The sequence below is a fragment of the Triticum dicoccoides genome, chromosome 5A (genome assembly GCF_002162155.2).
Source record: "Triticum dicoccoides isolate Atlit2015 ecotype Zavitan chromosome 5A, WEW_v2.0, whole genome shotgun sequence".
NCBI classification, from domain to species: Eukaryota; Viridiplantae; Streptophyta; class Magnoliopsida; order Poales; family Poaceae; genus Triticum; species Triticum dicoccoides.
In genome coordinates, this window is record NC_041388.1 from 38109177 (window position 1) to 38121988 (window position 12812).

General features: G+C 42.9%; 2 pseudogenes; one reads left to right on the forward strand and one right to left on the reverse strand.

Moving 5' to 3' along the window:
- Positions 1-942: 942 nt before the first annotated feature.
- Positions 943-4797, reverse strand: LOC119299114 (annotated as a pseudogene).
- A 1100-nt stretch (positions 4798-5897) lies between these two features.
- LOC119298958 lies at positions 5898-12550 on the forward strand (annotated as a pseudogene).
- The last annotated feature ends 262 nt before the right edge of the window (positions 12551-12812 follow it).

The following is a 12812-nucleotide window of genomic DNA, read 5'->3' on the forward strand; positions in this document are numbered from 1 at the left end:
TAACCAAGGCCGCAGCTGCGTGAGGCACACGTCTTGAACCCCGAAGAATGAGCTGCTGCGGCTCCTGCTCCTTGGAGACGCCGGTGCCGGTGAGTTTCGGGCGACTCCCCAGTGTCCGACGCGGCTGGCGGGCGAGCGGTGCGCCGGCTCCGTCGCGCGAACCGCGGCCGTGCCACGCCGTCTCTCGCGAATAGCTTCGAATCAGGCGGATGACCCCGTGCGTGCTGGGGCCGTCGACTGGACCGGCGAAGCCGAAGAAGAGGTCGAGGCGGACGGATGATGAACCTGTGCACGGGGGTTCTGTTACACCGTGGTAAATCCATCTATGTTTATGCACTGTCAATTTGGTCGAGGTTGCCGGGTTTCTGAAGGTAGTCTGCTGAATCTTCAGTGGAGTATTGCAAAGCAACTTGGATCACAGATCTCAACAAGTTAACAATATCTTTGTAGCTCCATTTTGCCTTGGACATTTGGAAATGTGTAGAACAGGCAAGAAAATTTGTTGAATTGATTAGGAAAATCACAGGCGTTCTTTTGCTAGAATCTTTCACTGATGAATTGGTTAGCAAAATTTGTTGAATTGATCTAGCAACAACACAGGATTGATAGTTTTTTATCCCCTTTCTACAGGTTAGTGTAGGATTTCTAGTCTCAGAGCGTGGGAGATCACTTAATCGCACACTTGAGTTGATTATATTTATCATGACGGCTGCAAATTCCGGGTTATGGAATAAGTAAGAAATTGGTAAGAAGTGATATGCAGATCTCCTGCATATTCTTGAAACGAAGAATAAATAAGAAGTATTAGTGTCAATATGTACATACATCATAGATGCAAATAGTTCTTACATTTACATACATGCATAATAACAAACTAGCCAATATACATAAATGCAAAGTATTAACTTGCAAGGTATACTAGTTTGATGAACTTGCTAGTTGCTACCACCAGCACCATCTTGCATTGTCTACATCCAGTACTAGTTTGGCTGTATCCATGCTCTGGTATTTGATCTTGTCTGGAGTGGCAGGTGTCGTCGATCCTCCATAAGAGTAATGTACTCTGGTAGGATTCGATTTTGTGACTAGCTGCGTCTGGATTCTCCTCAGCATCTGTAGGCACTCTGCAACCTCCTTCATGGTTGGCCTCTTGTCTCCTCTTGGGCTCAGGCAATGCATGGCAAGCTCAGCTAGTTTCCAGAGCACTACCATTACTCCATCCCCTATTATTTCATAGTCCAACAAATTGCTGAGCTTGTTCTGGTGGAACATTGATGCAAAAGTATGAGATAAGGGTTTTTTCCCATTGAAATCATCATTATGTATAGCCTTCTTTCTTGTCATTAGCTCCACAAGAACAGCCCCAAAACTGTAGACATCACTTTTCTCAGTGAGGTGGTGACTGACAAAAGTTTCAGGGTCAAGGTACCGAAGAGTTCCTTGGATAAACATGATGAGATCATCTTTATCTAGAGACTTTAGCGCTGATGCTCCAAAATCTGCAATTTTTGCACTATATTCATCACCCAACAGTATATTGAGTGACTTGACATCTCCATGCAGAATCGTGCGAGAAGTTGATGAATGGATGTAAGCAAGAGCCTCTGCTGACTGCGTAGCAATCTTGAGTCGAAGATCCAAGGGGATTGTTGATCTGCGTTCATTGCCGTGAAGGAACTCAAAGAGGGTACTGTTGGATATGAACTCATACACCAACATTGGCACATCTACCTCCAAGCAACAACCAAGTAATTTAACAATGTTCCGATGGTTAATTTGTGACAATATGATTGTCTCATTTACAAATTCTTCTCTGCAGTCATCATCAATAACTTTGGACTTCTTTATGGCAAGTTCTTTGTCATTATCTGAAGTTCCTCTATAGACAGTTCCATGGCCACCACATCCAAGAACTCGATAATCACTGTAGTTATCTGTGTCTTTCTTTATCTATTTCTCTGTATGTATAAGAACAGTATCACCTTTATCTCATTTCATCATATAATTTCAGACCTCCATTCTATTTGAAATACTCATCTTTCTCCTTCATGTGCTTCTTTCTTTGTAACTTCATAACCAACAAACATGTTAGAGCCATCACTACAAATGCAGAAACACCGAGATGTGCAAAGTGATTGTCCAAGATTCTTCAACTTGTCAAATATTTAGAATCTTAGATAAACCAAAAGTATGCGTTTTTCCAATCTCATGTACCTATTGCCACTTGTTCAGCTTTATGAAGCACAGTTTGACATCCATAATTTGTACCGTCTGGTCTTGCTCCTGTCATGCATTTGCATTTATAGCTTCCTGGTAGGTTTTGGCACACTCCATTCTTGCATAGATATAATCGTTTAAACTTTGGATCATGTTTGTGCAGTTGGCACTCATCGATGTCTGTGGACCGTTAAAACAGATTAACACATTAGGGATAAAAGTGGCAAGGCGTGAACTATTTAGTGTAAGGACTAAGGAAACTTAATAAAATTTGAGCAGGTAGCAAAAATATATAGAATCATGCTTGCAATGAAGAAGTTAGCTATTGTTACGCGACTAGACAACTAATTATATTTGAGCAACTACCTAACCTTGATAGCCTGTGGGAAGATAAGGATTCCCTTCATATCCTTCGGAGAAGTTGCATAGGTACCCGAGGCCATTGCTTGGATTCACACAATAGCTGTTTGAACTGACACATGCATAGTCTTTGGGTGCTTTCTCCCCCTCCTCCGGGCAGGAACCCTTTCTGATGGCCCAGTCATGGACGACGGGGACACCCCTTTTTGCCTTCTCATTGACAAACCCAAGGTGCGTGACAAGTCCTGCCGCTTGAAGCTGTACCATCCAACCTCTGCAAGCATTGAGTAGAAGCATGGGTTGAATTTCCACACACTATTCAGGTTCTACAACACCGTTGTGAAGTTGATGAGGTTTGGGCCGGTGATGGTCTCGCAGCATCCCATTCCAGTGCAGGGGGCACCATCGGTCGTGCTGTTAAGGCCACCCGCAGTAGGAGTAGCAGCCAGTCATGTACTGGTCGGTGTCACCGTGCATAGACCCGCCTATGAGCCCTACAGTGTTGCAGCCGATGGCCACAAATCGGTTCCGGGTGGTCGATGGGCTGAACTCGCTTGTTATGTTGCCCGACATGGTGCTGTTCGATGTGAAGCAGCTGTAGCTGACGGGACCATACATGCGCATCTTGCCACGCTCTAGGGGGATGTCGATGACCTCTTTGGTTTTTGGAACGCCGCCACTAATCATAGGTCGTGGTGGCTGGAAGGTGTTGTTGCAGGTGATGATGAAATGGCTACTCAGGCTGGTGGCAGCACAACCAGTGCCGATGCTGAAGGGGCAAGGGATGGACACATCGGCACATCGCCACACTTGTTCTGTTCTTGTACTGCAAGTTCCAGGTGATCACTATGTAGCTAGGCTTAAACCACATGTGTGCCACTATGTTGTGTTGACCAACTAATGAATTATCTTAAGCTCCACACTCGCTGCCGTGTGTATCGTGGTAACTAGCGAGACTTATTATTTGCACTTGATTTTTCCCCCTTCTTCTTTCTCAAGAGGATTTATGCTCTTAGGTGTGGAACAGCCTTATCATTGCTGAAATTCCAGTGTTGTTTGGTTCACAACCATAGTATGAATAAAGTATTTTTTGATGTTGGATATGCAGGAAAATCAGGAGCAGTCCAGCCCCATCCTGAGTGAACAAGCATTTGCTCAGCAGTCCCTGCAACCGGCAGAAATAAGAGGTGGCACAGAGGTGCGTATTCAGGATCACAAAACCTATTTGGCTGCCACAGAAATAGCGAAGTGATACATTCCCAAGTCAAAAGATGCGGGAAAACCTATTTTGATTTTTTCCATTGTATGTATGTATTTACACATACTGTGCTGCAAATATATTTTAGACTGCTTTCTTGAACTTGGGAGGATTTTTTTATGTTTACTGTTAGGTGATCCCGTGGAGCCATTTTGCTTAAGAAAACGTTCGAGGCATTCAGGGCTAGATTAGTTAGTGTCCTGAAAAGTGGTGCCTGGCATGGGCCTAAATTGTGGCTGTTTTTATACTGGTGTAAGGCCAGCGGATAGAGTTGTTTTGTTGGTGACCAGGCCTGGTATTGTAAAGCATACTCACCAACAACCCTATCTGCCGCGTAGGTCGCTACTTAGCGACCAAACGCGTACCACCTCCCCCCTGCTGCTACGTATAGTTGGGCCGGGCCATTAGCTCTTTCCCGTTTTGGGAAGGTTCTAGAAACTTCCTAGAACCTTCTCAAACAGGTTTTTTCTTTTTGTGTGTGTTTTTTCTTTCGGTTTTTTCATGCTTTTTTTCATTTTCGTTCTTTTCTTTCTTTTTCATTTTCATTTTCATTTTTCTTTTCTTTTTTTCATGTTTTCCTTTTACTTTTTTACTTTTTTTGAAACTGTGAACATTTGAAATCATGAACATTTTTCAAATTCGCTGAAATATTGACCATTTCACAAATTTGCGGACATTTTTTGAATTTGTGAACATTTGTTGAAATTGTGAGCATTTGTTTTGAAAACTGTGATCATTTTCTTTTTAATCAGCGAACATTTTCTGAATCGATGAGCATTTTTTTGGAAATTTGGGAACAATTTTTGAAATTCACGAACATTTTTTTATTTTGACAAACATTTTTGAAATACTTGAACATTTTTTGGTTAAATTCCGAATCACTTACCTAGCATGTATCAAAAGTAGATAAACCTCTTAGGGTTAGCTCTTTGTTCTGGTTCTTTTTATCTTTACCTTCTCATGTGTAGTTCATCTACATTCTTGGGCAGGGTATAGCTTGATACTCTAGTCTTGGAGGATATGGTGTGCCGCCCCTCATATTTGGGGTATGTTGTTCGAGTACTGAGGGTGCACGAGCACACAAATGGTCCAGGCCAAATGTGGACCTTACTACTACTCATTGTTGAGGAAATCGTTAACTGGTAGCTGCTCGGTTGGCTAGCGAGTAGGGGATTAATCGGCTAATCGGCAAGTTAATCGGTCATTTAATCAATTAATCGGATGATTTTTCGGTTTATCGGCTGCTCGGTGACCCTATGAGTAGGGATTAATCGGCAAGTTAACTGGTTAATCGGATGAATTCTTGAACAGGGCTACTACTTCAGGCAGGACAGAGTAATGAAATACGAGAAGCAAGTTTAGAGAAGGCTAGCTAATCGTGTTTACAATGGTGCAAGAAACATGCGAACGGTATACTTGGAACAAAGAGCGTGAGTTGGTGACAATGTTACCTAGAAAGCGAGAAGAGTTGCATAGATAGACAATGAGGTGCGAGGAAATCTCTGAAGTTTCAATGTTGTGGTTCCATGTTATATTGGCAGTTGCATTAGTGATATGGTCTTTGTTGACGAGTGTCAACTGGGTTGTGAATATGACGATGACGTGAATCTTCCGTGTGCAACTGCTTGTCCGTAAGTATATCGTTCTTTGTGCATGGGATATGGCTACAAATTCAGCATTTGCCATGCCCCATCAGAGATGACCCATGATGTAGTTGTGTTAGGCACCTAGATCGGCCGAGCCAGGGTTAACAGTTCAGCAGCACGAGATAGTGCAGCGCTGAGCTTCAGAACTTCAACTCCAGTTTTGCTGGCGCCGGGTTATTTTCTTCCTTAAATTTGGAAGAAAGGGTCATTTTCTGCCTTAAATTTGGAAGAAAGGCCCATTTTCGTGGTATTGCTGGTGCATTATAGTCCATCCAGTCTGGCTCAATGGTGACCATGGAAATTTCTTTGAAGTTTCCTTGATATTTGTTAGCAACGACTTGACCCATGACTGTGACCGGTTGTATGGCCATTGAACAGTTGCTTCAGCGATTTCTCCCTATCCACACTAGTGCAGCTCCAGCGCTAGCAGAAGTTATCCTTTGCTAATTGCTGGCCCTCCTCTTACACGAACACACACACAGAAAGAACATGGCTGCCTCTGCTGCACTTGTTTTTGCAGGGAAATCTGTGGCGACTTCGGCCATATCCTTCTTGGTCAACAAGGCTTTCAGCTACATCGATGAGTATTGCAAGTCCGAAAACATGGATGAGTTGAAGAATCGGCTCCTGCGGGCCATGCCACATATCCAGGCGGTGTTCGATGTCGTCAACCCGGAACTTGTCAGGGAGCAGAGCAGCGGCCTCGACGCGTGGCTCTGGCAGCTCAGGGACGCGGTCGAGGCGGCGGAGGACGCCATCGACGAGCTTGAATACTACGAGCTCGAGGAGAAGGCCAAGGACCAAAAGGTTAGTGAATGGGGTTCTCCTCTTGTTAAGATGAAGCACAAGTTTGTCAGGTCTCTTGGCCCTGCTGTCAACAAGACTATCAAGAAAATTAGTCACCGTGACACACTGAAGAGATTGATGAAATCTGTGGATGATTTAGACAAGGCTGCCGTAGGTGTTAGTGATTTCCTCAAGCTCACAGACCATCTCAGTGGAGGTTCTTCTACCAGCAGCCAGCAGAAAGTGCAGAAGCTCATGGACAATGATCGCCAGACTAGTTCAATATTAAGTGCAACCATTTTTGTTGGACGAGAAAAGGAGAAAGAACAGATTATTGGATGGCTAACCAACACGTCAGATGAATTGGGAGAAACTAGGGTCAGAAGGACCAATAGTATTCCAATTATTTCAGTTATTGGTCATGGTGGCATGGGGAAGACTACCTTGGCTCAGAGCATATGCAAGCAAGATGAGGTACTAAAGCATTTTAAGGTCATCTGGACCACCATATCTACTAGCTTTGATGCGACATCGGTGACAAGTAAAATACTGGAAGACGCTACGCGCGTGAAACCGAGCAGCGATCATTTGGAACCACTACAACGGGACCTCAAAGAGAAACTCACATCCATTAATTTTTTGTTAGTTCTAGATGACGTTTGGGATAAGAAGAGAGATGAATGGGAGAAGTTATTTGCTCCTCTTAAGGAACTGAACACGACTGGGAGCACAATTCTGTTGACAATCCGAATGCAATCTGTAGCAGACATGGCTGCAAAGGTGATGGGAGTCGAAAGGGATAAGTTCTTGACATTACAAGGACTGGAAGATGATAAAAATCTCAAGCTCTTCAATCATCATGCCTTTTCCGGTTTGAATCCAAGAGATTCATATTTGAAGTTAATTGGAGAACAAATTGCAAAGAAACTGAGAGGATGTCCCTTAGTAACGAAGGTTGTCGCTGAGCATCTGCAAAGCAATATAACACCTGAATACTGGAGGAAATTCTTGCATCAAGGATTGGAACATTTTAAAGGAACCGAAAAAGATATTATGGAGGTTCTCAGATTGAGCTATTACCACTTACCAACAGAGCTACAGATTTGCTTTCGGTACTGTTGCCTATTTCCGCAGGACTATATATTTGAAAAGAAAGTGTTGGTGCGAATGTGGATTGGTTCAGGATTGATTGCAAGTGGCATTCAATCTTTGGAGGATACTGCAGAACAATTCTTGGCTCAGCTAACTAGAAAGTCGTTCTTTGATAAGAAACCTATATGGGCACAAAGAGAATTTTATGTAATGCATGACCTGATGCATGAATTAGCAAGCAATGTGTCCACCGGTGAATGTGCAAGAATAGTTGACCCTGTTCAACTTCAAGATGAGAAGTATACAGTCCGACACCTATGCATTGTCAATATTCACAGTTTCTCTGCTGATGAGGTCAAGAAAATCTCCCATTTTAAGAATCTGCGCACTATTATCATTGATTCTATCCCGCCACTTGAAAATGATACTCTTTGCGCACTTCAAATGATAGTTGAGACCTCAAAATCACTGCGACTATTCCGTGCACAATTATGGAGCACATCCTGTTTCGCTGTCAATTTTGGTAACTTAAAACATCTTCGCTATATCTGCGTGAGTTCGATACCACAAGACAAGATATGTGGGGTCGCAAGACTTTATCACTTGATGGTCCTTCACCATGGTTCTTCTGGGACCAAAATAGATGAAGCAAGACATTTAGGTAACCTTGAACGTTTGCGGTATGTATCCTATGGTGTGCATGGATTTGGTAATTTCCCCATAAGCAGGCTCACTTCTCTTCAGGAATTACATAATTACCGGGTAGAAGAAAGAACATGCAACCAAATAAGTGCAATTGGGAGCTTAAGAGATCTTCGTAGATTGGGTCTGCAGGGTCTTGAGAATGTTAAGAATTGGGAAGAAGCTAAGAATGCCAAGTTGAAGGAAAAACAATATCTCAACTCATTATTTATGGAGTGGTCGACACCTGATCAAATCATGACAGATAACTTAGTTCTTGACCACCTTGAGCCACATGTTAATATCAGAGAATTGCAAATTGAGGGTTATCCAGGTCTCAAAATTCCATCTTGGATCGAGAACTGCTCTGTCAGAAACTTGATATCACTCAAGTTGATAAGCTGCATAAATTGGGACTACATTCCCTCTCTCGGCCAGTTAGTATTGCTGGAGCTTTTAGTGTTGAACAATCTTCCTAAGCTACGGCAGATTGGTCGATCATTTGATATGTCCAAGAGTAGTTCCATGGAGTTGTTGTTACCTCAAAGCCTTAATACTTTGGAAGTAAGCAAATGCCAGAAACTGAGGGAATTACCACTTCTGCCTCCAAGCCTAATATCGTTGAAAATACAAGATGTTTGGCTGACCAAGTTTCCTATTATTGGCAAGGCATCGAGTCAAAATCATCTAAGTTGATTAACGTAAGGGTCACCAACTGTCCTCATTTAACTTCGTTGGAAGGGAGCCTTTTGGAGCAAAAACTGTACATGGGAACTCTCCGTGTCCTAAGACTTGTTGATTGTAAACATCTGGAGTCCGCATCCATACCATTTGAAGAAATGAAACAACTTAAGGAACTTGCAGTAATGCAATGTCCAAAGTTGAGGACGATGAGAGATGCCAAAGATAAGCTTGTGCCATCGTCAGTAAGAGAACTAGCTATTGGCGGGTGTGGTGACCTGGAACTTCCACTACTTGGGTCACTGCAGCTGCTCACCAACCTATCTACGCTCCAGCTGCAGAACTGCTCGAGCCTGTTATCTCTCCCGTCCGCGGATGTGTTCAAGAGTTTCAGGTCGCTGCACAACATACGTGTAACGCGATGCGAGAATCTCTCGTCCCTGGGAGGGCTCGGATCACTGTCATCCCTTCAGGACTTAGCTATCTCCAAGCTATCTGGTTCTGGTGATGCAGAAGAGCATCTGGTGGAGACCGGCAACTCACTGCGGATAAGTTCTCTTAGCTTTGATCTGCCGTCCTTGCTGCTTCATGAGCCGCTCAAGAGTCTGTGCCATACTGAAACTTTACACATTAATGACTGTTCAGAGACGAAGAGCTTACCTGAACGATGGCTGCTACAGAACCGCTCATCCCTCCGACACCTGAGTATACTGAAAGCAGAATCCTTGGAATCGCTCCCACCGAGCATGCAAGACCTTTGCTCTCTCAAGGCATTATACCTTGATGATGCTCTGCTACTCCGATCACTTCCATATCTCCCCTCCTCCTTGAAGAATCTGAACATTATAAAATGCCATTCAGCCCTGGAGGAGAAGATCACAAAACATGGAAGCCCTGAATTGAACAAGATTGCCCACATCCCTGACGTGCAAATAGGTATCTCTACCCTTCCACTCTGATCCTCATTTGTTTAATTTACTGCTTGGACCTCTGTACTGCTGAAACCTACTGATCCTGATCTGACTGTGAACCAATGACAGGAGGTTGGCATTTCCTTATGGGCAAGAAATTCAGCAGAGAGGCTTACCATAAACTGAGGTAATTAACAATCTCCTAAGAAAGACAACCAATGTTATCCTCTTCTTCCTCTGAATAAGGGTTGGTGCGCAAAGTGCTATGGCAGACACTCATACATAATGGCACAACAGCCCCGCATGGCCGCATTGCACGAGATATGACCAACAAACTGACCATACAAAACATATCCATATATAACGGCCAACACATAGCAAAACCTAGTGTAAGCTATGTAGTTTTATGGCTCACAGACACACTAGATAAGACCCCTATCAAAGAATTGAGAGTTATAAAAGGAGAATAAGGTCGTCTCTTTTGCTTCTCCTTTGAGCAGCATTTTGTTGCCATGGCAACTGTACTGTTGAAGTGAAACTATCCTTATTCATATCTTGGGATATGTTACCATTTTAGTATTTGACACTCCAAATGCATGCTATCATTTATTTCCCATTGCCGCAAACAAATATCTTTGTTCTTGAAAACTGAAACTTCTCTTTTTGGTTATCAGTGATAGTGACCGCAACAGATTTATGTCCGGGTCGTCGCTGCACTAGTGGAAGAAACGGTTCTGACTCAAGAATGCTTCCTATCCTAAGCCTGTTGTTGTTCAACAGAATGCTCACAAGAAGCTTCAGTATCTTCTAATAAAAGGTCTTCCAAACTCTTAATTTACTTCAAGCCAACTCCTTGTTTGTCAGATATTTCATCTTACACTGCTGACAAGATGCCAAATTCTGCCGGATGATACTCTCTGAATTCAAGAATCTGAGCGAAAGAAGAATTCATGTTCAGCTCAATTCAGTTATATATATGTACAAATTACAGCCTCGCTACCTTTCAACCCGTGAGTTGATTAGAAGAATCTCCATTTTGTTGTAATTGTGTGTAACATATGTTCAGGTCAGGTTACAACTAAGGATTTGGAGTTGTAATAGGAACAGGGTAGAGTTTGTGCTGGACTCTCGTTGCTTATTTCTGCAAATGTCTTCAGTTTAGTACGTGAGAGATTGTTGGGGGAATCAATTACCTGAATGAATGATCCCGCTAACACATTTCAGTCAGTACGTGCAAACTTGCGTGCTGCAACAACCCTTGGAATTAATCTGGGTTGGTTGATTGATGAGCGAGTACTGTACTACTGTACAAGGTAGCTCACTGAGACAGTTATGCTGTTGGCGATGTGAAGTTGGTGTGCATGGCTGATGCATGGATCTCTGGAGCGCATGCAAAGTGATGATGCTTCTTGAGCCACTAAAGAGTCTCTGCCACATCGGATATTTGTTGTGACTGTGCCAGAGATGGCTGCTACAGAACCGTTCATCGGATATTTCCAACGCAAAGTTCTTGAAGTTGTACCTATTTGACGCTGAGCAACTCCAGTCACTTCCATATCTGCCCTCCTTGAAGGCCCTCAGTCTTACAGGATGCCATCCGGACCTGAAGAAGAAGATTACGAAACATGGAAGCCCTGAATGGAACAAGATTGCTCACATCCCTTTTGCAAAAATAGTTACCTTCACCCTGCCACTCTCACCCTCTTAATTTACTGCTCTGTACCGATGGAACATACTGATATCTCCTGAGTGCGAACCAATGACAGGAGATTCGCTTTTCATCAGTGGCAAGAAGAAACACAAAAGGCCTTCACCAAACTAAGGTAATTAACAATCTCAAGAGAAAAATATGTTGTCCTCTTTTTGCTATGAATAAGGGTTGGTGCGTAGAAGTACTATGGGCATATCAAGTTAACTTGAACAATAGTTGCTCTGAATATGGTGCTTCTTGGTATCATATCTATGCCTTGCCTTAATTAATACGAGGCTGATGTGAAGTCCGTTTTGCTTGAATGCGCGAACAATGTACACTCCAGTCAAAGCCTGTTAATTCTTCTTGTTTCATTTCCTTTTTTTCAATCATGATATTCTGCTTTCAATTAGTGAAACTACACGTCCAAAAAGAAGCCCTCTGTACAGCACGAAAGGTCAACGAACAAACCATACAAAACATATCCATATCTAGTGGCCAACACATGGCAACACCTGGTGTAAATTAGGGAATTGCAGTGGCTCAGAGACTCACTAGATAAGTACCGGAAGACTGAGAATTAGAAAAAGAGAATAGGCATCCGTTTTGCTTGTCCTTTGAGCTGCATTTTATTGACACAGCAACCGCACTACTGAAGTGGAACGCTTCCTTATTTCTATCTTTGGATATGTTTCCATTTGTAGCATGTAATACTCCAACTGCATGTTATTGAAATTATTTCCGCTTGCCACAAAGAAACTGAAACTGGAACTTTTGTTTTTGGTTACCAGTGATAGTGACCTCAACAGACTTATGTCCAAGTACTCGCTGCACTAGTGGAAGAAACGGTTCTGTCTCAAGAATGCTTCGTATCCCAAGCCTGTTGTTGTTCATCCGATCTTACATCTCGTGCTGCTGACAAGATGCCAATGTTCTGCTGGATGATACTTTCTGAATTCAAGAATCCGAGGGAAAGAATAATTCATGTTCAAGTTCAGTTACATATATATAAAATTGCAGCCTAGCTACCTTTCAACCCGTGAGTTGATTAGAAGAATCTCTATTCTGTTGTAATTGTGTCGAACATACATTCGGGTCAGATTACAACTTAGGATTTGGAGTTGTAAGAGAAACAGGGTAGAGTTTGTGTTGGACTCTCTGCTTATTTCTGCAAATGTCTTCAGTTCAGTACAGATACCGCCTCGTGAGAGATTGTTGGGGGCATCAATCGCCTGAATGAATGATCCCGATAATACATTTGCTGTCAAGTACGTGCAAACTTGCCTTCTGCAACAACTCTTCTAATTAAGATGGGTTGGCTGATTGATGAGCAATTACCAGGTACCCTGCTGAGACGGACACGCGGTTGGCGATGTGCAATTGGTGTGCACGGCTGATACATTTGTCAAAGTGATCGAAGGCGGTCATTCATTTTAGTTATTTTATTTTTAATTTTCTTTTTTGAAAAAAGTTATTTTAATTTTTGAAGG